Here is a 27277-nt window from a genome sequence, read left to right on the forward strand (position 1 = left end):
ATTTACATGATCAAATTCCTTGCCATGATAATTTGAATATATTTTGAACCTACTTTACTTTGTGCCTTCCGTGAAGGTATAAGTAAAGGAAATAAAACCAATGTACTGAGAATATGATATCTGAATTTGACAGACCAGCTGTCTAACCAAACTCTTTGCTTACAAACCATGTGCTGTGGGACTGCCCATTTCAACTATTGGCCTTTTAAGACCACGCTTTTCAGCAGTTGGCTTTAGACTTTGTTAATCACATCTTTTCTCAGCCCAGAAAAATACTTCTCTCCCACATAAATCTGTTGGTGGTTTGTTTTTATGCTATGAAGTGCTTTCATTGCAATGCATGAATTACTATTTTACATCTAAAAGTTACATTGGCCACACTTTTTAACACATAACATTTTCTCTAATACATTAATTACATTCGGAAATCAAACCTTTTTTTTTTTACTGCAATAGACACTTTTTTAAAACGTTTATCATAACTGAAAAATGAGTTTCACCCTAAAATTAACTACTGGTTGCCTTTGGTCTACCACACCATGATGGCCATTTTGGTGTTTGGGCATGCCTGATGTGATAAGGAACAAGTAATACTTATACAGATGTGCAGGCAAAACATTGTTCTTCTTCTTAAGACTCCATAAGAGCTGCAAGAGGACTGAAAAAAGTAAGGATAGCGCTGGTGCATAGCCATTGCTTTGAGAGACGGCTCACCACCTGCGGTAAAGAGACATGCACCATCAGACAAATCAGATCCATCTTCTTTCAAAGGCTTTTTTAATGGATTATGCAAGCTTCAATTTACATCTAGCTTGCATTGCAGTGCTCTGTCTCTCGAAGTGCAACATGCTTAGAGCGATGACTCAAATCTCCCTCACATACTGCCATCAGAGGGACAGACAATTCTTACTATCACAATGCAAGCTGGGGCTTTACTGGTTATTGAGATGAAGAAAGAGGTGTAAGGAAACAAGGCAGAACACATTTTTGCTAATTCGTTGATAAAGTGAATGTTGGAAATTAACAACATATTGCAATACTCATTTAAAAGATGGTTTACGAGCATCCTTGTTCAAACAAAGCAAGACTTTACCCATTTTGCAGATTTTTCATTTTCCCTCGCCCTCCTTTCCCCTATAAGTGGGCTTTGAGAAACTGGGTTGTTTGTTGACTGGGGTGTGAGCCCTGGTCAAGCAACAGCCACAATCCATTGTAGGGTGAACTGCAAAAAGTTACTAAATTAACCTGTGCTTAACCCTGATTATCTTGGCACAAAAAGTAGTCAGGCTTAACTTAGAAGAATTGTGTGAAGTATTTATGTAGCAAACAGAAAGTAATAAAGTGAAAACACAATACAAGAAAAACCCCAAACCAATTTGGGAAACTACAGTACATTTTAATAAAATATTTGACACCAAAACAACAGAAATCCAGCCAGTGTAACCAGAGTTATGAATTTGTAAAGTATTAAGTGAAAGATGGTGCCTAAAAGATCAAAGCGAGACCAGGTCAAAGTCAAGATTGACAACTATGGAGCGTGGTTCAGAGAAAAGAAGTGGATTGGGCCTGTTCAGTGCTTATCTCCGGACTTAGAAAATTCTTGAAGTAAAATGAATGAGAAGGTAAACTTCAGTGGGACAAAGCTGCAGGACGTATCCAAGGAGGGAGCATTGTTTTAGGATGGCCTTGGGTCGCAGCAGTGGTGAAGATTTCTACATTGGGGCTCATTCTCCAAAATGGAAGTCTAAAACCTCCAGCAAATGAAGCAGATGGCTTTGGCCAAAGACAGCTCCATGAGATTGGATACCCCTTTGGCAAAGGACCGCTAAATGGTTTTGCTGGTGCGGAGAAGAATGTAGCAGGAGAAGCAGCAAAGTCAATCTCACCGGAGATCCACCTCGGGTGGATAAGCGAGTAGGTTGGTTCCATTTTCCTCCTGGTTCTCAGAGCACTTTTTGGGCAAATGTCCTCTATTTTGGAAATTGGCCATCTGGGCACTTGTAGCACCACAACCAAGGATCCCGGATTGGTGGGACACCTCTTGGGGTTCAGGACTTACTCATGCTGCGTACAGGTGCTGGGTCATGGTGGTGGGAGCCTTTTCCATCCCTCTGGCTCCGAACTGGACGCCAGCAAACTAGCCCTTGGAGTCACTTGTGATAGTCCTGGGTGTAGGTGAAGATTCAGGGCTCAGCAGCTGTGCTGGCCTATGAGGGTTCAAGGAAGGTTTCAGGCAGCTGAGCAGCACTTTCAGGTACAACAGCAGTCTGGCAGTGTACACAGCAGGCCACAGCAGCTGGCAGTCCTCTGAGAGTCTTTCCAGGGGTCCAGTATTGTACTGAAGATGGGTCTGAAGGTCCAATTTTGATGCCCTAGTGCCCTTCTTCTGGAACATGGGAGAAACATCTAGGAGGGATTTTTGAAGTGCATGGCATTTTCTGACTCCCTTGCCCTGGCTCCAAGCTGGCTGCAGTGACAATATAGCTTCATTAGACCCTTTGTGTGAAGACAGAGCAAAGGCTATTCAGGTATAAATGGGACTGTGCTCAGCTCTGCCTCCACCTGCCAGCAGATTGACCTAATTCCTCTATTGTGTGACTGTCTGGGAGGAATTCATAAAGTCTACCTGTCAGCTACACCCACTCATGTCACTCAAGCAACTTTCTAAAATTGCCATTTTCAAAATTGTCATGAAAAATCAAACGATACCATTAAAGAGGGTTTATCATTACAATTTCATAGGTACCAAACATGACTTAGCAACCTGCTTCCAATTACTAATTACAGCTTATTAAATGTAATAAGAAATCCCCAATGTTATCCTATGGGAGGGATAGGACTCACAATAGTGAAAAACAAATTTAGGGGGTTTTCACAACCAGCACATGTAAAACTTAAAAGTGCACGTCCTGCCTTTTATTTACACAGCACGCTGCCGTATGGGCTACCTACGGTCTACTTTAGGGGTGTCTTATATATAAAAGAAGTGTCTAAGGCTTGGCAAGGGGGTTTAAATGCCAAGTCTGCATGGCAGTGTAACACTGCATTCAGGCTGCAATGGCAGGCCCGGGACAATGGTTTAGAGGGCTACTTAAGTGGGTGGCACAATAAGTGTAGCTGGTCTGCTGGTAGCCTTTAATTCACAGGCCCTAGGTATATAGTATACCACTCTACAAGGGACTTATAATGAAATATGCCAGTTAGGTAAATGCCATTCGCACCATGTTTAGAGGAGTGAGCACAAACAGTTTAGGAACGGATAGCAATAGTAAAATGCATAGAGACCTAAGGCCAACGAAAACAAAATCCAGCAAAAATTGGTGATAAGTAGGCAAAACGTTTGAGGGAGGACCACCCTACGGTGGACAGGTCTAACATGGGCTTTTAGCTCCCATCTCTCTCTTTCCTCTGTATGTTTGTCCCTTGTTTATCACATCTGCCTCTCGCTCTTGTTGCTCACTCACACTACTCCCACTTTCTCCTGGTGTGTTATCTGTAGCTTCTGGTGGCTTCTCATCGTGCTGTTGTGTGAGGGTTTTTTATAGGTCTCACAAGAGATATTGTAATTATATTTATATAGCACTTATTACCACATACGAGGCCTTGATGCGCTCTTTGGTGGGCAGCACAGTATTCCGGAAGCCAAAAAGGATTAGCAGTGGATTACTATAGGGAAATATGAGTTAGTTTGAGCGGTGGGCATGCAAGTTTGTTAGTTGGATTGTATAGAATAATGGAGGGATAGATCAGGGAAGAGTCTAGAAATTGTTATTTGGGCAATCATAGTAGTAAGATGAGGTTTGGGATGAGTAAAAGGAGAGATGGAGGGAGGTAGTCTCTAGAAATGGATTAGGGAGATCATAGTAGTAAAATAAGGTTTGGGATGAGTCAAAGGAAGAATACATGAGGGAAGAATTTAGAAAGGGTTGTGTTGGAGATCATGGTAGTAAAATGAGGTTTGGGGTGATCCAAGCAGGGATAGAGAAGGAAAGAGTCTAGAAACTGTTATTTTGGATATCATAGAAATAGAATAAGTTTTGGGATGAGTCAGAGAGTGGCGGTAGATGTTATATTGTGAGATGTATAACGTGAGACAGAGTAGTGCATTGGAAGAAGTCAAAGGTTTTTTTTTCTATAGTAGAAGAAAAGTAATACATACATAGATACATAAGTACATAGAGATGTTTTACATGTATAAGGAAGATATGTTGAGTTTTAAAGTTGTATTTTACAAACTTAGACTTTCAAGTGTTGCTGTAATTTAAGCAAATTTATTTGTTTATTTATATAACGGTTTTATAATTTTATATTTTCCTCAGTATTCCAGTAGTGAAGTACTTGTAGATAAAATTGTTACAATAATGTTTACATATTGTGATAGAGAAATACAACAGAGACCCATAAGCATCTATTCAAATAACATTTATGAAAATTATGCATTGGCCTATATCTGTGTTAAGCATAGATTTATAAATATATATGTGTGTGTGTATGTGTGTGTGTGTGTGTGTATATTTAAAAGCACTGGTGAAATAATGTTTTGCCTCTACTCACCTGTGAACAAGGCAATGTATGCCGAAACGCGTCAGGGAAATGGACAAATATACTGCTTTATAGCCTAAATAAATGCTCAGATTCACGTGGATTGGTGCCTTGGTTTTCTTCGTGTCAGTTCAATATTTCAATGGGAAGCTTCACCCCTGTAACCAAGGCCGCCCTGCAGGATCTGTGGCCCTTGTGTGAAGTAGATGAACTTGGATTTAAACTTGCAAGGGCCCGATTCGTTCACTCCCGGGAAAAATGGCATTTATCCAAAACAACAATGGAAGTGAGCAAGGGATGGGATAGAGGCATTTTTCCTCTCTTCCAGCTTTTCACGGAGTCTGTGGCAGCGGCAGTAATCAAGTTGAGCAGCACCAGTACAAGTATGTGGAATACTAATTATAGACATTTGCTGTACGACCAAATATTATTGTGACTGGGGTGCCTGTGATGTTATTTTAACGTTATTGAGATTAAGCATTCCGGAAACAGAGACATAGGTATTGAATAGTGCATTGTGGGAATTGTATTCTAACTATGAAGTCACATGACTGAGAATTTAAAAGCACTGGTGAAATAATGTTTTGCCTCTACTCACCTGTGAACAAGGCAATGTATGCCGAAACGCGTCAGGGAAATGGACAAATATACTGCTTTATAGCCTGAATAAATGCTCAGATTAACGTGGATTGGTGCCTTGGTTTTCTTCGTGTCAGTTCAATATTTAAATGGGAAGCTTCACCCCTGTAACCAAGGCCGCCCTGCAGGATCTGTGGCCCTCGTGTGAAGTAGATGAGCTTGGATTTAAACTTGCAAGGGCCCGATTCGTTCACTCCCGGGAAAAATGGCATTTATCCAAAACAACGATGGAAGTGAGCAAGGGATGGGATAGAGGCATTTTTCCTCTCTTCCAGCTTTTCACGGAGTCTGTGGCAGCGGCAGTAATCAAGTTGAGCAGCACCAGTACAAGTATGTGGAATACTAATTAGAGACATTTGCTGTACGACCAAATATTATTGTGACTGGGGTGCCTGTGATGTTATTTTAATGTTATTGAGATTAAGCATTCCGGAAACAGAGACATAGGTATTGAATAGTGCATTGTGGGAATTATATTCTAACTATGAAGTCACATGACTGAGAATTTAAAAGCACTGGTGAAATAATGTTTTGCCTCTACTCACCTGTGAACAAGGCAATGTATGCCGAAACGCGTCAGGGAAATGGACAAATATACTGCTTTATAGCCTGAATAAATGCTCAGATTCACGTGGATTGGTGCCTTGGTTTTCTTCGTGTCAGTTCAATATTTCAATGGGAAGCTTCACCCCTGTAACCAAGGCCGCCCTGCAGGATCTGTGGCCCTCGTGTGAAGTAGATGAACTTGGATTTAAACTTGCAAGGGCCCGATTCGTTCACTCCCGGGAAAAATGGCATTTATCCAAAACAACGATGGAAGTGAGCAACGGATGGGATAGAGGCATTTTTCCTCTCTTCCAGCTTTTCACAGAGTCTGTGGCAGCAGCAGTAATCAAGTTGAGCAGCACCAGTACAAGTATGTGGAATACTAATTAGAGACATTTGCTGTACGACCAAATATTATTGTGACTGGGGTGCCTGTGATGTTATTTTAACGTTATTGAGATTAAGCATTCCGGAAACAGAGACATAGGTATTGAATAGTGCATTGTGGGAATTGTATTCTAACTATGAAGTCACATGACTGAGAATTTAAAAGCACTGGTGAAATAATGTTTTGCCTCTACTCACCTGTGAACAAGGCAATGTATGCCGAAACGCGTCAGGGAAATGGACAAATATACTGCTTTATAGCCTGAATAAATGCTCAGATTCACGTGGATTGGTGCCTTGGTTTTCTTCGTGTCAGTTCAATATTTCAATGGGAAGCTTCACCCCTGTAACCAAGGCCGCCCTGCAGGATCTGTGGCCCTCGTGTGAAGTAGATGAACTTGGATTTAAACTTGCAAGGGCCCGATTCGTTCACTCCCGGGAAAAATGGCATTTATCCAAAACAACGATGGAAGTGAGCAAGGGATGGGATAGAGGCATTTTTCCTCTCTTCCAGCTTTTCACGGAGTCTGTGGCAGCGGCAGTAATCAAGTTGAGCAGCACCAGTACAAGTATGTGGAATACTAATTAGAGACATTTGCTGTACGACCAAATATTATTGTGACTGGGGTGCCTGTGATGTTATTTTAACGTTATTGAGATTAAGCATTCCGGAAACAGAGACATAGGTATTGAATAGTGCATTGTGGGAATTATATTCTAACTATGAAGTCACATGACTGAGAATTTAAAAGCACTGGTGAAATAATGTTTTGCCTCTACTCACCTGTGAACAAGGCAATGAATGCCGAAACGCGTCAGGGAAATGGACAAATATACTGCTTTATAGCCTGAATAAATGCTCAGATTCACGTGGATTGGTGCCTTGGTTTTCTTCGTGTCAATTCAATATTTCAATGGGAAGCTTCACCCCTGTAACCAAGGCCGCCCTGCAGGATCTGTGGTCCTCGTGTGAAGTAGATGAACTTGGATTTAAACTTGCAAGGGCCCGATTCGTTCACTCCCGGGAAAAATTGCATTTATCCAAAACAACGATGGAAGTGAGCAAGGGATGGGATAGAGGCATTTTTCATCTCTTCCAGCTTTTCACGGAGTCTGTGGCAGCGGCAGTAATCAAGTTGAGCAGCACCAGTACAAGTATGTGGAATACTAATTAGAGACATTTGCTGTACGACCAAATATTATTGTGACTGGGGTGCCTGTGATGTTATTTTAACGTTATTGAGATTAAGCATTCCGGAAACAGAGACATAGGTATTGAATAGTGCATTGTGGGAATTGTATTCTAACTATGAAGTCACATGACTGAGAATTTAAAAGCACTGGTGAAATAATGTTTTGCCTCTACTCACCTGTGAACAAGGCAATGTATGCCGAAACGCGTCAGGGAAATTGACAAATATACTGCTTTATAGCCTGAGTAAATGCTCAGATTCACGTGGATTGGTGCCTTGGTTTTCTTTGTGTCTGTTCAATATATATATATATATATATATATATATATATATATATATATAGAGAGAGAGAGATGTATATTTAACCATAAGTAATATATATATTTGTTAAGCCATTCGAAACGGTTATCTTCGAGGGAGCTACTGTTACTGTTCGACAGTTACAGTGTGTTTTTTGGATATATTTTTTCTTTGAGATTACAATGTGGCAAAGAAAGTCAGGATTCAAGCCCTGCCGTGAGTGTGGGGGCAAAATGTCGGTAACGGACCCATATTCTGACTGCTTGTGGTGTCTTAGTTCTGATCATGATGTTGACAAGTGCGATTCTTGTCAGCATATGAATCCTGAGGCCCTGAAAGAGCGCGAGGCCAAGCTTTTTCTGGCGAAGTCGAAAAAGAAGGAAAAGAAGCGTCATCGAAAATCGTCGTCACCGAAGTCTCATCGGCGTCATCGGGACTCCCGGCGTCGTCGAGAATCACGGCGCCGGTCGAGTAGGGAGAGGTCTCGGTCGAGGTCACCATCAACTCGACGTCGGAAGACTTGGGAAGTCAGTCCCACTGTGACTCCCCAGCCGTCGACGCCGTTGCCTTCTCCAGCTTCACCGACTTCGCCCGTGTCATCGGGCCAACCACCTTCAGTGTTTGAGGTTCCGCAGCCTCAGATGTTTTCTCCGTCTTTGCAGACGTCGAGACCGGCGTCGGTGTCGCCTTCGAACCAGGCACCCCAATACCCGGCTTTCCCAGCCCCTGGAGCTGATAGTACTGCATTTTTAAATGCGATGTTTTCCATCTTCCAACAGATGGCTCCAGGTGGTGGACCGGCTGGTCCTTCGGGCCCTTTGGCCTTCAACATGGGTGCTCCGGCTCCGCTTCGACCAGCACCCTTTATGCCCTTTCTCCCCCTGGGGAACATGGGCTCGGCGCCGGTATCGGCTCCGGTGGCTCCTGAGACTTCGGCTCCGACAGCTTCGGCTCCGGCGGCTTCGATGTTTCAGCCAGTGAAGCCGTCTAGACCTATGACTCCGAGGCAGTCTTCACTTCATCCGGTTCCTCGTTCGGCGCCGAAGAGGCCTATGGCGCCTGTAGACCCGGCGTCGGACGGATCCAAGGATCGGCGTCGTTCTTCGATGTCCGCTGACGCCATGTCGACGCCGAGAATAGAGGAGAGGCTGCACTCGAGGAGGCTTGCTCTCCGCCTCCTTGAAGAGCAGGAGTACCAGAGACAAAACCTGGAGGAAGGAGAGATTGAGGACTCTCGTGAGGGTCTCCATGGACTGGACACTACTAGTGGCCTAGATACCTCTCCCGAGTGGGACTTGTCATCTCCTGGGGAGTACACAGAGGAGGCGGCCACTTTTCATTCTGTTATCAGGAAGGCAGCTGGTTTCCTGGATCTCCCTTTGCCGGTGACTGAAGCCAAGCAGAATTTGTTGACAGAGGTGTTGCACCCTGCCTCTACATCGGCAGAACCACTTTTGCCATTCAATGAAGCGCTACTGGACCCTATAATGGAAGTCTGGAAGAAGCCGGTGTCTTCTTCAGCTGTCAATAGATCTGTGGCTAGGAGGTATCGGGTTGCACCGGCTGACACAGGTTTTCTTACCAGGCATCCAACACCTGAAAGCTTGGTCGTCCAGGCTTCCTGCTTGGCAAGGTCTGCTCCTGGGTCTTTTCCAGCTGTGCCCTCGGATAGAGACTCCAAGAAGATGGACATGGCATCCAAAAAGGTGTTCTCTTCATGTAGCATGGCATTGAAGTCCAACAATGCTACATGTATTTTAGGAAGGTACATTTATGCCCTGATGGACGAGATTGCATCAACGCATATGGAGGTTCCTCAGGGACTATTAAGCCTGGTATCGGACGCTCAGACAGCTGCAACTCAGGTTATCCAATCTGGGTTGGATACAACTGACTCGGTTGCTAGGGCAATGGGCACTGCTGTAGTTACGAGGAGGCAGGCTTGGCTTCGTAACTCAGGATTTTCCTCGGATGTGCAGTCGACCCTACTGGACCTTCCTTTTGATGGGGACAAGCTCTTTGGTGCCAAGGCAGATTCGGCCTTAGAAAGGTTCAAAGAGAGCAGGGCCACGGGCAAGTCGCTGGGCTTGCAAGCCACTTCTTCTACTTCCTCCAGATTTTTTAGGAGGTTTCGAGGATTTGGTCGTGGTTCCTCCTCCTCCTTTCGAGGGAAATTCCAGCAACCTACCTCTGCTCTCTCCTATAGATCTTTCAGAGGGAGGGGTAGGGTCCGTACCAGGGGAGCCACTCAGCAGCACTCTGCCTCTTCCTCTTCCTCTGGAGGGGTGCAGCAGGGGAAGCAGCCTTAGGCTTCCACCAATTCCCACTCACTCCACTCCTGTAGGGGGGAGGTTACTGAGTTTTCTCCACAAGTGGGAGGTCATAACTTCAGACTCCTGGGTTACCAGCATTGTGAGAAACGGCTATACCCTTCCCTTTCGGGAGTTTCCGCCCCCCATCCCGCCCCGCCCATCTTATTGTTCAGAAGAGCACCTCCTGTTGTTAGAACAGGAGGTTCAAGTCCTCCTTTCAAAGGGCGCAGTGGAGTTGGTCCCAGAGCAGGAAAGGGGTCAAGGTTGTTATTCAAGGTACTTCCTGATTCCCAAGAAGGATGGTCGGTTGAGACCAATCCTGGACCTAAGGATCTTGAATTGGTTCCTCAAACAGGAAAAGTTCAAGATGCTGACCCTAGCTCAGGTGCTTTTGGCGCTGAACAATGGAGATTGGAGGGTGTCTGTCGACTTGCAGGATGCTTACTTTCATATCCCGATACTCAAGTCGCACAGGAAGTATCTCCGTTTTGTGGTGGGGTCGCAGCACTATCAGTTTGCTGTCCTCCCGTTTGGTCTTACTTCAGCACCTCGAGTCTTCACGAAGGTGATGTCAGTGGTTGCGGCAGAGCTCAGAAGGAAGGGGATAGCAGTATTTCCTTATCTAGACGACTGGTTAATCAAAGCCAGGTCTCCGGAGCTCGTGTTGCATCACCTGCAGTCGACAACCCAGTTGTTGTTCGACCTGGGCTTTTCGGTAAACGTGCCCAAATCTCACCTAGAGCCCTCTCAGCGCCTCCTGTTCATAGGTGCAGTACTGGATACAACATTGAATCGAGCCTTTCCTCCGCCTCAGCGGGTTCAGTACATTCAGGCGTTGGTTCCAATGTTTCAAAGTGGAGCGGTCATTCCAGTCCTCAAGGTCCTACGTCTGCTCGGTCTGTTTGCTTCTTGCATACTGTTGGTCACGCATGCTCGCTGGCACATGAGGGCTCTTCAGTGGTGCCTCCGAAGGCAGTGGTCTCAACACAAAGGGGATCTCGAAGGCTCGGTGAGAATCTCCAGAGATGCTGCCATGGATTTGAAATGGTGGATTGCAGACGGCAATCTTTCCCGAGGAAGGCCGTTTTCGCAAGCTCCGCCTGTGGCCACAGTAATAACAGATGCTTCCACTCTAGGGTGGGGAGCTCATCTGGGGGACCTGGAGATCAAGGGGCTTTGGTCTCCGGTGGAACAGGTGTTTCATATCAATCTGTTGGAGTTACGGGCTGTACGTCTGGCTCTCAAGGCCTTCCTCCCATCCCTTCGCGGTCAGTCGGTTCAGGTTCTGACGGACAACACTACCGCGATGTGGTATGTAAACAAACAGGGAGGGGTAGGTCGTGCCTTCTCTGCAGAGAAGCTCTTCGGGTATGGTCCTGGGCAAAGGACCATCAGATTTGCTTGGTAGCAAATCATCTGGCCGGAGTCTTGAACTTACGAGCGGACAGTCTCAGTCGCAATTTCTCGGCCGATCACGAGTGGCGTCTCCATCCAGATCAAGTCCGGCTAATCTTCCAGATGTGGGGGTTTCCTCGGATAGATCTGTTTGCCACCCGGGAGAACTCGCATTGCCCGTTATTCTGCAGCCTCCAGTATCCGGTACAAGGAGCTTTGGGGGACGCGTTTCAGATAACCTGGTGCGACCAGTTGCTTTACGTGTTTCCTCCCATACCCTTGATTCCTCGAGTGTTGAGGAAAATTCGCCAAGACCGGGCCCAAGTCATCTTAATAGCTCCGGATTGGCCAAGGAGGGTGTGGTACTCGGACCTTCTCCAATTCTCACTGTGCCCTCCGCTCCGTCTCCCTCTCAGGGCAGACCTCCTCTCGCAGTCGCAGGGGCAGGTTTTACACCCCCACCTCCAGAGCCTGCACCTTCATGCCTGGAGATTGAACGGGGCAACCTGAGTTCCTTTTCTCTCCCGCCTGATGTAGTGGATGTTATCTTAGCAGCCAGGCGACACTCTACTAAATCTATCTACGCTAATAGGTGGTCTAAATTTGGGGTTTGGTGTGGAGAGAGGCAGATTGATCCCTTACGTGCTCATTTGTCAGATGTCTTATCTTTTGCTTTGTCTTTAGCACAGAGGGGTTGTGCAGTAGCTACTGTTAAGGGTTACTTGTCTGCCTTGTCAGCCTTTATTTGTCTTCCAGACCAGCCTTCTTTGTTTAAATCTCCAATAGTGCTTAGATTCTTGAAGGGCCTTATGAATAAATTCCCTCCATCTCCTTTTGTTATGCCTCAATGGGATTTGACCTTGGTTTTAACTTTCCTAATGGGTCCCCTTTTAAGCCTATGCATTCTTGCCCCATAAGATTATTGGTTCTTAAAACGGTTTTCCTGGTTGCAATTACCTCTGCAAGGAGAGTGAGTTAGTTGCAGGCTCTATCTGTAAAACCCCCTTATACATCTTTTTATGGGGATAAGGTGGTGTTGAGGACCAAGGCTGCTTTCCTTCCGAAGGTTGTTTCACCCTTTCATTTGGCCCAGACAATTACTCTATCCACGTTTTATCCTCCGCCTCATCCTTCAAATGAAGAAGAGAGACTCCACCGCTTGGACCCAAAGAGGGCGCTAAGCTTTTATATAGACAGAACAAAGGATTTCAGGCTGGAGGATCATCTTTTCATCGGATACGTGGGAAAGAGGAGAGGAAAGGCAGTCCACAAGAGAACACTCTCCTGGTGGGTTGTTCTTTACATTAAAATGTGTTACTCTTTAGCAAAGAAGGAACCCCCTGATGGTATAAGAGCTCATTCCACCAGAGCTAAGTCGGCCTCTTCGGCCTTGGCTAGGGGTGTTCCTGTGGTCGACATCTGCAAGGCCGCAACTTGGTCATCCCTTCATACTTTTCCAAAGCATTACTGCTTGGACTCTGAGGTCAGAAGGGATGGCCATTTTGCACGGTCGGTGCTGCAGGATTTCTTGGTTTGACCATTCAGGCACCCTCCACCGAGTGTGGTACTGCTTTGGGACTCTATTCAATAGGTGAGGAATCCACAGGTAGTTGTATCCATCAGAAGAACGAGTTACTTACCTTCGGTAATTACTTTTCTGGTAGATACATTAGCTACCTGTGGATTCCTCACGGTCCCACCCGCCTCCCCGTTGCCTGTCTGGTCTAACCAAGTAGTTCTTGAGTGTGCTCCTCTTGGTTTTGAGGACTTGTATATATTCTGTACATATGTTCATAGTTATATATATATATTGCTCATATAATTATATATTTGTTTAAAAAAAAAAAAAAAAAAGACTGAATTCTCAGAATGATGTGTTTGTTTGGAATATCATTAAATATTCCTTTTGTTCTTTCATCTCAATGGCCTATTATTCTCAGGCACGTAAAAAATGTTGGTACTGATGTCGGCACGTCGGCGAGGACCTCTTATTGCCTGTATGACGTCAGACGGCGTCGCGTGGGCAACTGTGACGTCCTCGTCGACGTGCAGAAGCTAGGAAGAAGATTTCCGTTGAGTGCTGGCGCAATGGGGGTATTCAATAGGTCAGGAATCCACAGGTAGCTAATGTATCCACCAGAAAAGTTGTTACCGAAGGAAAGTAACTCGTTCGTTTGGCTGTTTGAACAGGGAAGGGTGTACCACCTAAGTTCTTTTTCTTGTGTGCTGGGATTTTGAGGCGAGGCGCTAAACTGGAGTGGAGGCTTCTGATGAAAATTGGTCTTGTTCCATACATTGCTTTGTGGGTGATACAAAGCAACTTGAAGATGGTTCTTCTGATAACTGATAACCAAAGTAGCCCCCTCAAGGCTGGGAGATGTTGCCTCGTGGCTTTAAATATAGGAGTAGTCTGGCAACTGAGTTCTGAATTATATCCAACAATGGGCTTGCAGTCCACCCTTTGCTTAGCATTCGTTGGCTTTGTTGTCACTCTTATTTGCTGCATTCTAATTGGCCAGCACATGCTGGTTTCACTTCATGTTCTTTTGGCTGGAGAATGGACCAAGGACTGATTGCTTCAGCTTGATTTCTGTCCTTCCGCTGATCGTGCTGTGATTAAGGTACTACTTTTTTTTCTTTTTCCCTGTCGTCTTTGTTGAACCTCTTGCCTTTTGTAGCTTTGTTTTACTGTGCCACTCACACTTCAAACAAGCTGTTTTCTCCTTTGGCATGGATGTTCATTGTGACAACAGATGTTATCTGCTTTTATTGTGACAACAGAGCTTATCTGCTTCAAGATGTATTTTCACTAAGATGGATATGGGCACAATTGCTTTGTGTATGTGATGGTCTTTTTGTAGCCAAATTAGATTTCTTTTTACTTTTTCACACATGGAGAGATTAATTGATTTTCTCAGAATCCCAGGGGTGTTGTGCTGAGATCTAACAAGCATTGGAAATCCAATAGGTCTTGTCTGTGAGACTCCTGGGTCTGCTATTGCTTTTCGTTCACGCTGTACAGCATGGGCATTGCTGACTTTGGCAATGGTTTGTAACCTTCCTTATAGCAATGTGACTGCTCTGCAGCATGGCTAAAAAATAATAAAAAAAGACTATGATTGCAATGGTAGGCCTAATTAGATCACACAGAACTACAGTGAGGACTCGCCTTGCCATCCCTTCTTTGATTTTCACAGAAACAAAAGCAATACTATTTAGAAGGCCTGATGTCTTTGTGCTATAGTTTGTTTTTGTGCAAAAAAGGGCTGGTTAGTAAGGGAGTCTTCATCATAGTCCTGTTTTTCTTTCTGTATCATAGAAGCAAGAGCAGGACAATAATGACGGATCCCTTGCCATTTTACATAGAAACTATATTTCATGCATGGAGAGATTAATAGATTTTCTCAGAAACCCAGGAGTATTGTGCCGAGATCTAACAAGCATTGGCAGTCCCATAGGTCTTGTCTATGACTTTTTGTTCAGGCTGTACAGCATGGGCATTGCTGACTTTGGCAATGGTTGTAACCTTGCTGTATAACAACGTGACTACTTTGCAGCATGGCTAAAACAATAATTAAAAAAGCCTATGATTGCAATGGTTGGCCTAATAAGATCACACAGAACTATAACGAAGACACGAAGACCCGCCTTGCCACCTCATCTTTGATTTTTATAGAAACGAAAGCAATACTATTTTGAATGCCCATGTCTTTGTGCTTTAGTCTTGTTTTTGTTTCTATGCAAAAAAAGATTGGGTAGCAAGGGAGCCTTCATCGTAATCCTGTTTTTCTTTCTGTGTCTTAGAAGCAACAGTAGGGCAATAATAAAGGACCCCTTGCCCTTTTACATAAAAACTAAAAAGGAACAAAAAGTTTTAACAGTAAAAAGAGCTTTTAATCTGTATTACTGCTTCCCAGTCTTACATTAAAAAGCAAACAGCTTTAATTTGCTAACACGTGCATACTCAGACATGCACGCGTGCACATTTGTTTCCATGTGTTAGCATATGAAATCCAAACTTTTTAAATCTGTCATTGGTTGTCCTAGTTCCCACATCCTGAGTATTACTTATTCTTCCAAGCTATAATAAGAACTTGCTGAAGGCTCCAATGATCTAAATATTAAGAGAATATAGCCAGCTGAAAATGGTCAAATATGCCAGAAGCACTTGACCTGTCATGAAGTTATGAACCAAATAAATAAAGCTCTTACTAACGCAGACTTTGAAAATTCTAAAGAATGTATTTTATAAATGCAGGCCAAGTCCAATTAAATGTAAACCTCAGTATATTTTGCAGTTTGGTTCCCCAACTGTGATACATTCACATGCTTTTTATTCAGTTTGGCTGGAGAAGCCCTTTAAGTTTGGTCCAATTCCCACACGCACAGGATCACCTTGCGGTCCTTGTACTTTGTCAGTGGGAATTGCTTTACATTTGTCCAGGTCTCCACTATTTAACAAATTGAATTTATCATGTGTTTCAAGATTGAATTTTCCGGTGCTTTCGTAGCTACACTTTTGTAGTCCATAGTTACGTTTTTTCAACTACGTTGGATTGTTGTCATCTTTTTTGACACCCGGATTTACTTCCTCAGAGAGACTGCCAGGCAGGAAGGGCAGTAATCGGATACTGAATAGAGGTTTAACATGTTTCAGCCGAGCATTCAAAGTACCCAAATCCGGAGGTCTGCACATAGAACTCAGTCACCTCCTTTAATAACTTCTTTGGCTTAAAGGTCGTTCGTTGTGCTGGTCTGATTCAAAGGCATATCTTCACAGCACCATAGACAACAAGCACAAATGCTATAAAAGTACAGAAAAGCTCAAGCAAAAGAGATTATGAAAATAAGAGTTCTAGATCAAATATTAAAAAGTTTAAATAACGAAAATGCCATAGTCTGCAATGAAGATGACATGGTTTGATTAAGAAAAATGGCACGGAAAGTAGCACCGACTCCTAAAATGGCTTTGCGAATGGATGCGATTTACAATTGGAAGGGGTGTGCTGTAGCAGTCTCCTCCAAATTGCTAATCAATATGTGAGGCATTAATGTTTTGCGACAAACATTGTGAAAAATTACTGACTCTCGAGTTGGGGTGGTAGTGCATTAGCAAAATGGGAGGAGTTTTTTCTTGTTTTGCGAACCGACCTGTTCGCACATAGGTCAATTTGCAAAAAAAAGTTACAAAAATGCTGGTCACACTTTTGCGACTACAAAGTATGTACCTTTGGCCACAATATATTTGTTTTAGCTCATCCGCTCCCATTCATAGCTGTTTCAGTGTTATGTCTGAAGAAGTCTTACCAAAGCTGCATGAGATGGACAAGACAGCATCACAAAGGATTTGTTATCACAGCAGATGTATTTTTGCTGTCTTTCTAACCTGCAAACCTTGGTCTTTAGCATAATCATAAGCTCTATCCACCAAACGGCCAGAATCCCTGAACTACATTAACATTGAGCAAACCGGCTGCATAGCACTAAATTGCACCTATACCAAAAAGCAGACTATCTTGATATTGAAGGTCCTTACACACAGTGAATAGCTTAACACCTCATCAACGTGTGATTCTGCATTTGCAGTATATTGTACAGAGTGTTCATGTGGGCTTCCCTACATTGGACAAAGGTGAATAAAAGAACTAAGAATATATAAAATATCAGTTCCTAAACACGTTTGAGATGCTTGGCCTAAATAGATTTTCTGATTTTTAAATTTGTCTACAGAAAGGGTTGGATAAAGGGGGCTGTGCACGAGAAAAGATAGGTCGTATTTGTTAAAATATATCTACAACAATCTAGATCTGAATCGTTTTATTCACTTTTATCAATTATTAGCAACTGTGCTTAAGTTAGAGGTACATTTATGACTTGCTGTAAAGCAGTCAATTCTTCAAGCAATGATTTTTAGTTCTTTATTCCTTTTTTACTTACATTTACTTTAGGTTACTTTCCTACTAATGGTTTAAGGAATGGGATCTGACAAAGTAGAGGCTGTGCATCGTAGCTCCTCAAACACTAATCATAAATGAATACCAAGGAGATCTCTGTAGGGATCAACATACTTACATCTTCTAATGTTGAAAATGACAGATTGAATTTCTTCGAAATAGGAAGGGGCCAGGACAGGCAAAGAGCCCTGGAATCAGCAAGGCTATCCTGTGGCATTCTGACTACTCCTAAAGTGGAAGTCTGATTTTTCCATGCTGACAGGGCTCAGCATACTTTCATCTTCTATTGCAGATAAGGGCACATTGCAGTTCATATGTTTGTAATGCGAAGGGTCAGCAGAATTTGACATTGCAACCAACCTTAAAGAGATAAGGGGCAGTCATAATTTTTCCCTTCAAAGTGCATATATGGCCCAAGACCAGAGTTCCCAGAAAAACCAGTTAGGCGGTCCCAGGGCAGACCTGAGCTGCATTATCCAGTAGAGTCATTCAACTAACTGCATTGGCTGGTGCTAGAATTCAGAGAAGTTGAATTATGAATTGTTTAGACAAGAAATGATACCTAATGTCTACTATTGTTTTATTTCAAAGGACTCTTGCGGGGAGCAAGGTGGAGAGAGTGGGAAGGAGCCAGACATAGGGGGTTGGAAGGGAAGTTAACTTTGGAGATACATAAAAAGTGTCTTACACAAGACTTGCAGGTCACAAAAGAGTTGGGCTAATATTGACCAAAATACAAACCACCAACTTGTTGCCATGCTGCCGGCCTAGCTGAAACAATGGAAGCAGTTTAAGTCTCCTTTCACCACTATGTCTCTTTTTTACCCTGAAATGTCAGTCACTGCTATTGAAAGTGGATGTTGTTCTGGCAGGAAATTCCAGAAGGTCATGAAGATACATCCTTATGTAATCTAGAACAAACAAGGGTCTGTGGGACCTAAGCAAGTATGGGGCGCACATGGCAGTGAGGACAGCAATGTAACATGAGGCAAGCTGATTAACTCTTGCACTGTCAGGGCAGCAACCTATCAAGAACTTGGTCTCTCACCCTTGCATGTGGATTGTGCCAGTCTGCCTGGGTTGTGAGACACAAACTATTTAGTACACACCCTATTGGCTTGTCTGCCTTTATGACACTTTGGAAGCCTGAGACGGGTTGGGGCATGAACCGCTGTTCAAAATCTTGACTTCCTTCAGCCTAGCAAGAACTGTTGTTTTTCTGGGTCTTTAAAGTGTGTCTAGTTTCTGCTAAGGTTATCAGCCTTGACTACACTTCCATTTCCATCTTCCTTCATGTTGTATATTTACTCAGAATATGGCGGTATCCCTTCTTTAAAAAAAAGAATTATAATGGTGTATTCCTACTAGTTATCTCACTATTTCCCATTCTTGTCCTTTTGACACCCTTTTACTTGTTCCATAGCATCTCTGCCGGTTGCATGTCGCTATAGATTGCTGGGCCTGTTTTGATTACACAGGCAAACAACTTCCTACTGCCAAATAGCTAGTCCTTACTACAATTATAAATTGCATGTCTATTTTCTCACACGCCCTCATCCATCATTTTGCCAGGCACGTCATCACATAACACTATAGGGGGCCATTGATATTTTTCACGTCTGACATGAAAACACATTCTATGCAGGCTCAAAATGACAACAACACCCTTCCAAAAACATACCCTGCATGGTGGAGCTTTCTGTCCAGGTGGAGGAGCACTTCAGCATCACACATAGGGGTAGTTAGCACTGTACAAAGCCATATGTTGGAGTGCTTCATACCATTAAGAAATTACGGTTTATGTTATCGCTACAGTGCAGTAAGACATTGATCTACACGTTGGTCACATCTCGGCTGGATTATGCCAGTGCTCTCTATCTTGGCCTGAAACATTGCATGGACGGCTCCAGTGTGCCCAGAATGCTGTTGATAGCCTTATCCTGAGACCTCCAAAATGAACATCGATTCCCCCTTTTTTTAAGATCTCTGCATTAGCTGCCCATCAAGCAGTGGGTCTCATCTCTCAACGTGGGGCATCCAGCACTTTTTTGGACAGCCCTGGCTATCCTGATGACAGATTTTTACTATATTGTCCTACAGGGTCTCAACACTAAGCAAGGGAGGCTGTGCCTTCAGCTTCTTGGCTGCTAAGGGTTGGGCTCAGCCCCTCCCCCCTGGGAACTACAGACTCTGGCATAAGAGGAGGGCTTCTGTAGGAGACTGAAAACTTGGTATTCATTCATTTATTCAAAATACAATACAAAAATGACATATAAGAGTCCAATCCATGAGTGTTTTTTGTTTCTTTTCGTAATTTTTTGTATACTTTGTACTTATTTGACTCTGTTGATTTGATGCTTTAGAAATTCATGTTACTTTGTATTGTTTTTATTGAATCTAAAAGGATTAGTATTATGACATATTTATGCTAAATGTTTAATTTGCTGAACTATTTCAATCAGTAGGATTTAATAGGACTTGTGTACTTGTATATCTGATTTAAAATTGTAATGTTAAAATTATTGGTCCTGAAAAAGTACTTTTGGTGTTAGGAGCCATACACTTGCCTATCTCAGCGTGGATACGATACTGGACCTGGTGGACAATCATCTTGTAGGCTTTAGGAACCTCTGTGTCTTTATGAATTTGGAAAAGGAAAAATAGCAGTAGTTCACATTTGGGTAATAAGCTGCTTATGACAGCCTAGCTGAAATAGCTGGACTTCTTCATTCATGGTGGATTTGCATTTCCTTCAGTGGCAGCTCGCTTGGTCAGTTGTGCAGAGAATGAGAAGAATTTTCTTTTAAAATGTATGGTTTTACTGCTAAAGAATAGAAGTAGACTTCCCGAAAGGCATAGATTCCTTACTCATCAAATCAAGGTATTTTATTGAAAAATGTGTTTACTGAAATTAATGCAAGTTGCAATGATGATTTTGAGCATTTATAATTGAAAATGATCATAACATGGAGATTAACATTTGTAGCTAAATGTAACACTACATGCTACTTACAATTGCGAAGGGCATTATTATTCAGTGATTGCTGCTAAACTATTCATTTTCTGATTGCACTGGTTAATTACCCCAACTGAGGTGTTTCAAAGAAGCTTTAATTTGAGTTACCTTTTGTTCTCATGCCGCAGCCAAAGGGCATGTTCGTTGTCTGACATCAGTAATGAGTGTGAGATAACCAGGATCAATAACTCTGAATTTAAGAGCTTGACTGAAAGCATAACTTATTGATCAATTACAAAATACCCAGAATCATTTGATATTGATAACACCATCTTTGGTTGTGATCTCAAAATCAGAGGTGCATGTGGTGTCACAGTAAAATATAGAAACTCCTTAAATTGCAAATGCATAACCATAGAATCAAACTCTTTGTTTCAGTGTGATAATAAGACTGCCTGTCTAAAAAGGAGACTACCTCATTCTGGAATACCAAAAATATAATCTGCATTCTGTGGCAGTCTCCTCATGGTCTGCCTTGCCCAAGATGTCAACTACTTTGCAACACAGTACAATAGCTGCATGAGTGATCTATTTGATGGATGTCAAAGCTCTACCAAAAAAAAAGAAAATGCTGAAAACCAAACCTTCTACGTAGCAGTGTTCTGGTAATGTAAACAAATAGAGAAAATCTTGGCAACAACTTCCTTAGGTTAATGAACACAAAACATTAGAAAATCCAGAAGTCTGTACGAAATTCCGGTTTTAATGTGAAGGATTTTCAAATTAAATTGCAAATTGATTTGGATAATAATAATTCAATAATGGCCCTATAAATATTTTGAAGTTGGCTTTCTAACAAAACTCATTCATTCCTCTTCATATTGGAGGATCCTGGCATCAAATATGAAGAATGATCCCAATTTGGCATTGAGAAAATTTTAACTGTTTATCTTTCCCTGCCTCAACCCACTGAATGTTTCCCCATATGACCAAGTTTATGAAATCCAGGAGTAGTTTGCTGTAATTGTAAGAAGATCCAAAATGATCAGATCAAAACACTTGCTAGCGTGAAACTGGTAAAACATTTCTATCCCTTCTGCTAAAGGTGTGATATTTCTACTTGCAGCTTACTAGACGAATTTAGTACTGGTTTCTTACACGAGGCTTGCTAAAAATAAAAAAATTAAAGTTCAAGTTACCCCGATGACATTAAAAATGTTTGGCCCGCTTTGGGCCTTTTTTTTCCTTTTCAAAGGTAGTTGAGATAGCATATTTATGATAGCAAGCTCCTGGTTTAAATTTAGGCTTCAGAATGGTATCCAGCATCCCGAAAGTCATGCTCTTAATGGTAGGTAGTTCTTGTCATTTAACCATGTAACTCATATAAACCATCAGAAAACTCATGGCTATTGAGAGCATTGTTCTAGACTAGTCTACCTCTTAACTTTCCACTCATTCTCAGCAGATTAAAGTGGGTGATACTTTCTCTAGCTCTGTTAACATTTTCAAAGAAGTTCAACAAGGATACACTTTGGTTCCAAACCTCTTTAATCATTACCTTGCTAGCCTTGGTGACATTCTCGAGGCAGACATATGCTGGCATTACCAAACAATGCCTCAAAATACATTCTTTCACCAAGCAAAAACCTTTGAGACAAAACAAGACAATATGTTACTCCATCCCTTAAAACACAGCTTCTCTACGGCTGTGTTTCTCTAAATCTCCTCTACTCAGTCACACATCCCTGTTTGGATTTATTTGTGTAATGTGCTTTACTGTAACAGGATAATTAAAGACTGCATGGAATTATTAAAGGATAAAATGATTAAAACCTGATCTTCACCTAAAATAAGTGTCATGGTCAAGACTGGCCAATTCCAATTAAGATTAATAAGAATTTATACTCTTCATTCCAGATGGGACCTCCAGTGCCTTGAGCCAATGTTTAGGTTTCTCAAGACGTAGTTATGGCAGTTTACTATAAACACAGATACATAAAGTACTGCCCTTTATGTATTGACATGTTCTGTCACTTACTGTAACAAAATGTGGTCATACTAACTAAGTTCTCCAGACGCTCCAATGGTTCCTCATTGAAGCTATTCTATTTTCATAAGAGCCTGATATTACATGCAAAAGTGTGTGTATAGGTGGACCACAATAACCGGATGCAAACCTGAAAATGTCTGAGGGGTGAGCAATTTCTACGAAGTGCAGAATCTCTTCTTCCAGTTCTACTAATATTACAAAATGCAGTATAGCATGATTCAGTCATACTCTGGCTGCACTTCAAACATTTGAAACTCACTTCCAACTTTTCTTTCTGACACTCCCTCTGAAAGGTCCTCAAGACAGAATTAAAACATTTTCTGTTTGAAATACACTGCCAATCTGTCAACCTCCAATGATGCCCTGTGTAATTTCTCTAGAGTTTCACTAGCTTGTTTTTACAATACATTTTATCCACCTAATACCTTCTTCTAATACCCTGTGTCTCGGATCCCATATTTAGTTTGTCTGTCCATATGTGTTTATTTCTCAATTTTACTAACTTAGACTGTCCATACTTCATTGTACTTTTTACACCAATATTTGGTTCAGTGCCATATGTCAATGATGTTCTTCTGTAATTTATGTTTGTTTTGAATGTTGTTCATTACCATGTTCCTTTTTTACATACATTGTAATTATTTTGCAAATATACCACTCGCTTTCCATAGCCTGGAATTTAATATTATTCCATTGTAGTAAATTGCTCTTTGAACCTGGAAGGTAGTCAAATGCATTTAGGCCACGTCCAAACTGCATAAAACTGTAAACAAAATATGTGCAGATTACTGTTTCTGTTATGCCTAAGCATTCTCTCAGCCCCATTCAAGGAAAAAAAATATGAATCTGGCTAGTGGTTAATTATCTTCATTAAGCAAGTTTTGTATTCACGTTCAAAAAATTAAAAACCTTTAGAAGATAACGGAAATCTTGTCTTCTAAAAATTGTCTCTCAATTCTGGGATAACAACCAAGTGGTTCTAATAATAACACATTTGGGGTTGTGTGCCTCGTTGATCTTGAGTCCTTTGGTACCTATGCTTGTGAGAGTGAATCAACTGAAAGATTTACCAACAGAACCTTTGGTAATAAAGCAAGTTTTTGTGACCCCAAGATGATGTCAATTCAGTTCATAGTGTCCTGCAAAATCATTTTAGGGTTCACATTTTTGTGAGGCTTCACTATTTTCCTCAGTGGGTCAAGTCCTTGTCCTTATTATCAAGAATGTTAATGATGAAGATGTTAAACAAATCTAAGGTGATGCGAATGATCCACAGTCTACAGTATTCACAGAGCATACAGGGAGATTTATGTTGGGTTCAAGCCTGGCTAGAATTTGAGATGAATGACGATTTACAGGTACTGCAAGACCTAGGGCAACATACAAACTTTTGGTTCAAAGAGTGTGTTCAGTTCCTACTGTGTCAACACTAAGCCATGGTACCATCTCTCTAAAGACAACTACTTAACACAGTTATTCCTACCACCTCTTCCTATAAACTTCCATCCTGAGGCATAGAAAAGAAGTCTTAACATTATATTTACCTTTCACAAAGGGATCTACAATTTCCAGAAAGCAGGTCAATATTTAGAGGGATATAGAAAAGCCCAGAAATGCATTCAAAGTGCCCGTAACAAAGATGGGTCTTTCCCATATAATGTATAAAGTAGTACCAGAAGAGGTGGGCCTTGCGTGCAGCTGCCAGATCTGGAGGGGTTAATGCCATGTGATCTCCCTTGCATATAGTATGTATAGCGCAAACAATTTAATTGGATAAGTCTGTATCTAGCATAGATGGAAACTTAACTGGATTTCTACATTAAGGCCCTAATTACGACTTCGGCGGATGGAAAAGGCCGTCCGCCAAAGTTCTGCAGTTAGGTTACCACCAGTGCGGTCCCCTTCCCACGGTCCCTATTACGAGTTTCCCGCTGGCCTAGTGGGAAACAGCCCACAACATTGACGCCGGCTCATAATAGAGCCGGCGGCAATGTTGCAGTGCGTAGGGTGCACCAGCACCCGTCACACTTTTAAGCGCGACAGGGCTGCCATGGGGGCCCCTACACTGCCCATGCTGAGTGCAGGGGCCCCGATGAGGCCCCCTGCACCCTGTCTCCACTAGTCTTTACATGGCAGTGCTGCTGCTATGTAATCGCCGGCAGAGAAGGGACTCATAATCCCCAGGGCAGTGCTGCTTGCCAGCACCGCCAGCCCCCAGAATGAAGGAGAAGTGGTGTTGCTGGCGGTCGAACCATTGCGCAACCACCACAGTCGTAATATGGCTGTCGAACCGCCACCGCAGGTCGTAATGAGGCCCTAAATCCCCTCAGTAGAGGAAAGTTGTTGACCAATATATTTTTCCCATTAGGTTTACACTCAGAGTGGGGCCTTCTTCACTCCTGGGTATATGGTATGGGTTAATATTGTGATCTTGTTAGGTGCCTCTTTGAGATGTGAGAGGACTTCAAACAGAAGCTAGGTGGAAAGGCAATGATGGGTGTATTCCAGTAATGCACCATACCATGCCATGTAAGGGAAATTGGCAGATTCTTGTTTAACCTCTATACTATGCTAAGATTGGGTATTTTATCAACTGACCTATACGGCATATGCTTTCTGATGGTGAACGAGGTAATCTGTGGACAGTGGCCGTGGAGCACTGGCTGAGTCAAGGAGCTACAAGCTTTGGTAGGAGACCTGAGACTATTGCTACCCCTTCCCAGCAGTCCGGAATACTCAATCGGGCTACGGTCTGCACTCATTTTGAGGAATTCCTCTGCTGACTGTGGCAGCGGGAAATTAACTCCCAAGATGTGATGATTAAGCTGATACTGAATGGTTGGCATATGGCAAGAATCTAATCTCCCAGTGTACCTGACGGAGATTAACATTTACTGATCCCTGTGTCAGGAAATGAGAGGGTTTCTTCCAGTCCACACCTTTTATTGATAGTAGGAAAGTGACTCCCTTAATGAGGCGCAAAGCATAGGAAACAGTATATTGTCTCGCCTCACAGATCTGGTAATTATAGGAAGCATGTTAGAAAGAGGTATCTCAGGCTAAAGACTATGAAATGTGGCACGTGCAGCGTAAAGACACAAACAACACAGTCAAACTCTTTCTTCATGTCAAAATCAAAACTGGTTATGGTAGTGAGTTCTCCATGTCCACATACATTATTGCAAGCAGTGGTATTACCTAGAGTACAATTCTGTATTTCGTTACAACTTTCCCAAAACAGTGACGAAAATGCACAATATTTAAAGCAACTCTGATTAGATCTTAGGAGCCATAAACAGTTTGTTATCTACAGTGCTTTAAATGGAAAAAAAAGTGCAGGTACTCATCAAAAGGAGGGATGGACTGGGGGTGGAGTTTGGGGGCTGGCATATGGTCAATGCTAAAGGCAGAACAAGGGGGCGGGCTAAGTTTTTGATCTTTCCAAGCTTTGTATGCAAGAAATCTGCATGCATTGTTAGAATGTGAGATGTATCTGTTTTTTTTATGCTAATAACCATTTGTATATTGTTGGACCTGGCCCTTTTACAGGGTCATTCCCCAGACTTTTTGCTTTTGCCTCCCTATTTTTCTGACCGTTTTTGGCTGACGTTTTGACTCTGAGCACTTTTTCACTGCTAACCAGTGCTAAAGTGCATGTGCTCTCCCTTACAAAATTGGTATGATTGGATTATACCTAATTGGCATATTTAATTTACCTATAAGTCCCTTGTAAAGTGGTATCCCTATACCCAGGGTCCGTAAATTAAATGCTACTAGTGAGCCTGCAGCGCTGCTTGCGCCACCCTCTGAAGTAGCCTGTAAAACATATCTAAGGCCTGCTAGCGCACAGCCTGTGTGCGCAGTTTCCTGCCACAGGGACCTGGCATCTAAATTTACTTGCCAGGCCCAGAACTCCCCTTTTACTACATGTAAGTCACCCCTAAGGTATGCCCTAGCTAGCCCTTTGGGCAGGGTGCCATGTATGTAGAAGGCAGGGCATGTGCCATGTTGCGTGGCCTGTCCTGGTAGTGACAAACAGCCTAACTTGGTGTCTCACTGCTGTGAGTGATGCCTCCTCATAGGATTCCATTGGAAATGCCCTACCTTATGTGTAAGGGGTATTGTCTGATTTATGAGGGGTAGCATGGGCATGTTCGGTATGGTTGTGATAGTGGTAAGAAATGCTGCTGACTGGTGTAGGTGCATTTTTTATTACTATCACAGAAATGCCACTTCTAGAAAGTGCGCATTTATCTGTGCTTATGACTTTGGTGTTTTGCAGCTTGTCTCCAATCCACATCTGGGCAGACTGACAGTTGGGGCTTTGTGCATACTTCTCAGACAGCCTGAACACTGGGAGGGTGGAGGTGACACAGAGGTGCATCTACATATTGTAAAGCCTTCCTGGGCTGAGAGAAGGGAGAGGCGGGGCACACCTTCATTTGTAAAGACTGTGCCCCGGCCTCACACAATAGGGTCGTTAACCCCCCACTGATGTTTGGAGCCTGTGCTGAAAGGAGAGAGGGGGCACTCCCAGAACCAGTTGTAACTGGCTGGAACCTCCTCTCCCTACCATTGTAAAACACACTGTAAACGCAGTATAAGTACAGGGGAATTTCCCCCACAATTTGAACATTCTTGGAACTTGAAACGACACAGAATGCTGATGAATGGACTCACCAGGAATCCACCTTGGACTGCTGCTGTTGTGCTGACCTGTGACCTGCCTGGTCACTAGGAGGAAGTGCCACCATCTGCACCCCTTGTGCTGGCCTGTAGCTGGGCCCACCAGCCCCGTGCTTTTCCTTGTCTTGTCTTGCTCCCAGGGGCAGGGTGCTGTGGCCCCTGACCCCTGCAAACAATCTCTACAACTTTGCCAGAAGCGCTCTCAAAAGGTGCTCTTTTAATTGCCAAGAACACCGCCGCAGCCCGGGAGCATCGGAGTGTCCCTCGCGCTCTTCACGGCGCCTCTTCCCTGCCTGTAGTCACCGCCGCAACCCGGC

General features: G+C 43.0%; 1 protein-coding gene across 1 annotated transcript in view; it reads left to right on the forward strand.

Annotated features, from left to right (window-relative positions):
- Positions 1–27277, forward strand: part of C1_1H9orf85 (chromosome 1_1 C9orf85 homolog) — a 347742-nt gene that overhangs the window by 178925 nt on the left and 141540 nt on the right. The window lies entirely within an intron of this gene.

The sequence above is a fragment of the Pleurodeles waltl genome, chromosome 1_1 (assembly GCF_031143425.1).
Source record: "Pleurodeles waltl isolate 20211129_DDA chromosome 1_1, aPleWal1.hap1.20221129, whole genome shotgun sequence".
Classification (NCBI taxonomy): domain Eukaryota; kingdom Metazoa; phylum Chordata; class Amphibia; order Caudata; family Salamandridae; genus Pleurodeles; species Pleurodeles waltl.